Source organism: Thamnophis sirtalis, unplaced genomic scaffold (assembly GCF_051295495.1).
Source record: "Thamnophis sirtalis isolate CommonGarterSnake01/CBP01778 unplaced genomic scaffold, rThaSir2_p1.2 scaffold_6, whole genome shotgun sequence".
NCBI lineage: Eukaryota > Metazoa > Chordata > Lepidosauria > Squamata > Natricidae > Thamnophis > Thamnophis sirtalis.
In genome coordinates this window covers 53,925,501-53,929,179 of record NW_028261386.1, presented here as the reverse complement: position 1 = coordinate 53,929,179, position 3,679 = coordinate 53,925,501, and positions in this window count along the sequence as shown.

The following is a 3,679-nucleotide window of genomic DNA, read 5'->3' as shown; positions in this document are numbered from 1 at the left end:
TTCTGTATTCATGCCTCTTATTTGCACATTAATGCGTTTCAGTTGTACACATTGTCTCAAATGTATCTGCTGTTAAATTTTACAGACATGATGTTTTGGAAAGGAAGAACACCTCTTTAAATGCCACTAACTTTGTTAATCCAAAGGCAAGATAATCATAGAATCCAGTTAAGTTCCAGCTTCACTAGAATAGATTGGGTTAACTTTCCGTGCAACATCCCAATATCTGCTGAATGTTGGTTCTAACCAATATCCATATTTCATAGTGGTCAGTATTGAAGAGATAAGATTAGACAATTAAAAAGGCAAAAGAAAGAAGTGTTTCCATGCAGTGCAGATGCTAACACATATCCAAACATTTAAGAAATATGGAAACACACAAAAGTACATTATCTTTTGGGTGACCAAAAAAACATAAAATGTACAAGTGATCCTCCCCTGCAGATAGAAACTTTATAGAAATATTAAAATATATTCACATTGCAGATTTAAGAAATCCTAAGTTATTTTGTAGATACCCATCTTATGTAGACACAAAAGATTGGGGGAAATTTGTTTGCAATACTTCTAGCAGCTATATAGTCCAATATCTCTTTCTGCAATTAACCAAATACTTTGGAAAATAAAGCGCAAGGCTTTCCATCCTTGAACATGAGTTTATATTGTTTATATATGAATCAGATTCATTTTTCCAGAATGGGAGGAGGGAATGGTCACATGTGGGTTTTATCACAGCCTGATTGGTCCAAGGCTGAGAGGAAATCTATAAATACCGGTGCCTGTCCATTGCTAGCCCAGATTCTCTCAGCCTGGTCCAAGCTGTAGAGTAGTTGGATAGGTTCTGTTTGTTTTCTCCTTTTGGGTGAGTTCTATTCAGTCTGATTCCTATTTGGCTAATTGGGCACTTTAAATTTAAATTCTAAATTGATCTGCTGCGGCCCCAAGGGACAGATCTCTGCCTCGGGCGGCTGGGGGAGAGCCCAGTGGGGCACTAGTCTCCCCCCCCCCGCAGGCCAGGAACCTTTGCCCGTCCCCGGGTGCGGGGGTGCGGTTCCATTCAAACTACTTTGAAGAGGCTGTTTTTTTGCAGCAGGAAAGTGAAAGAGAAACTTTAAGCCTCGAGGCTCCAGCGAGCAGATCGCTCCGGAGGGGGCCCCTCGCTGCAGGCTTCCTTTGTTTGTGTTGCCGGGGAGACAGAGCAGGGGGGGAGAGCGGCTCTCCCTGCTCATTTTAAAGTGAAGCCGGCTAGAAAAGCCTGGCTGGGCTGCTGGTGATTATTTCCAGCCCTTTTCTCCCGCGCACGGAGTTCCGGCGGCCATTTTGGAGGCTGCCACGTGCGTGAGGCCTGGCCCTTATCGACGGGCCTAGTGCGGCCTAGTGAGAGGCCTTGAGCCTAGGTCTCCCCACAGGCTTCAGGCCCTGGTCTCAGGTGGGACTTTGGAGGCCGATTCCTGCTCCTTTCATCGGACACGTGAGTGGGGCATGGACGAGGGAGCGGAGATTCCCCAGGGACAAGGGGCAGGCCCTACTGGGAGTGAGGAGGCCCTGGATCAGGAGGTGGGGGGGAGGGCTCCCCCTCAGAGATCCCTTTCTTCAAGGCGCCCCTCCAGTTCTGTCTCTAGGGATGAGGCAGCTCGCCATAGGGCGCTGGAAAGGACCTTTGCCAGGGCAGAAAGGCAGGCCCAGTCCTCCAAGCCTTTATCTAGGGACAGATCCAGGTCCCCTGTTAGGCCCATTTCAGAAAGGTCTCTACTTAGAGGTTTTAGCCCGGCTTCTTCATGCAGCTCCCCTGGTAGGTCGCAGGCCTTCTCCAGGAGGGGGCGTTCTCCATCCCCCATAGATGATCCTCTGGAGGGCACGTCCAGAGGCCCCTGTTCCCCCTAAAGGTTGGCTCCTCAGGGCCCTGCTTCTACTTATGGGGAGGTGGAGGATCTGGATAATCTCCCTGAAGGGATTAAGAGGCTTATTTCGGCAGCCATCACTCGGGGCATTGCCCAGCGGGACAAAGGCTCCCTTTACTCTAGGCATGGGGGGCTGAACAGGGCTCAGTTTTGGGCTTCCTCCCCTTCCATGATCAGTGAGGCTTCCTTCCTGGGTGGGGGGGAGTTACCCCAGGAGATGGGATTCTCAGATGATGAGAATACCACTGTTTCGGAGGAACCTTCTTCTAAGGTCCTATTTATGCCCGCCTTGTTTAAAGTTCTCTTGGATAAGGCGAGGCACACCACCAAGGTCGGAACTGGGGATCCCTCTGTGCCCCCCCCAAGGGATCCCGACATGGTCATGTTCTCTGCCACGGCCACCAACAAGGAAGAGATCCCTGCCCCTCCCTTGTTCCTAGAGGTTCTGACCGACCAGTGGGCTAAACCTTCCACTTTCTCTTCTCCAGGTAGTACCGACCGTCGGCATTATAACATGGAGCAAACCTTTGCTCAGGCCATTCAGCTCCCGACGGTTGACACCCCTGTGGCCGCATTGGTGTCCTCCTCCCCGGTGGTGTCGGGCGATGCGGCAGATAAGATGAAGCCGGAGGATAAGCGCGCAGAGCTTACTTTGCGGAAGAACTTCAACGCCACAGCGTGGGCCATTAAGGCAGCGGCCTCGGCTTCCTACTTTAATCGTGCCACGGTCATGTGGCTCAAGAAGCTGCAGGCACGCATTCCCATACAGGAGGACCGGATCCATCAGGATCTGGTCAAGATTCTGGCGGCGTGTCAGTTCTCAGCTGACGCGACCTTGGACACGGTCAAGTTTGCTTCTAGCGCCCTGGCCACCTCGGTCACCTCCCGTAGGCTCCTGTGGTTGCGCCATTGGCAAATGGACAACAAAGCCAAATGGGATTTGGCGGCTGCCCCCTTCAAGGGGACCGATCTCTTCGGGGAGGCCCTTACTCGCATCCTCGTGGAGGATAAGGACAAGAAGAAGGTCCTACCCTCCACGGCTAAGAAGGCCGAGAACAAGTCACGTCCCTTCCGTAGGCAACGGTATAGGGCCCCTAACTTCGGCTATAACCAGTGCTTCTCTTCTTTCTCTTCTGACAGGCATTTCTTGGGGCAGCCCTTCCAGGACAGGAGCCGTTTCCAGGGCCAGGCTCGGCGGCCCTTTCGGGGGGGAGGCGGCCGTCCCTTCCGCAGGGGGAAGTGACTCGAACCCGAGTCATCCCATCGGCGGCCGCCTCGCTCTTTATGCGGACCGGTGGGACGACATCACGTCGGACGCCTGGGTTCGAGCCACGGTTCGTTACGGGCTCAGGTTAGAATTTCTCTCCACTCCTCCAAATCTCTTTCGGTCGTTCCCTCCATCCCGGAGTCGAGAGCGCCGCCGCCTGATGAGTCAGGCGATCGCCCACCTCCTCGAAATCCATGCGGTGGAGGCGGTTCCCGCAGGGGAACGGGGCCGGGGCCACTACTCAAATCTCTTCGTGGTCCCAAAGAGCACGGGGGGTTGGAGAGCAATTCTAGACCTCAAGCGCCTGAACAGGTTTCTGGTCTACAGGCGGTTCAAAATGTCATCGCTCAAGTCCATCCTTCAGGGCATCAGGAAAGGCGATTTCCTGGCCTCCGTGGATCTCACGGAGGCCTATCTTCATATCCCCATCCTGCCCGCTCATCGCCGGTTCTTGAGGTTCTCCCACGGGCCCCACCATTACCAGTACAGGGCTCTTCCCTTCGGCCTGGCC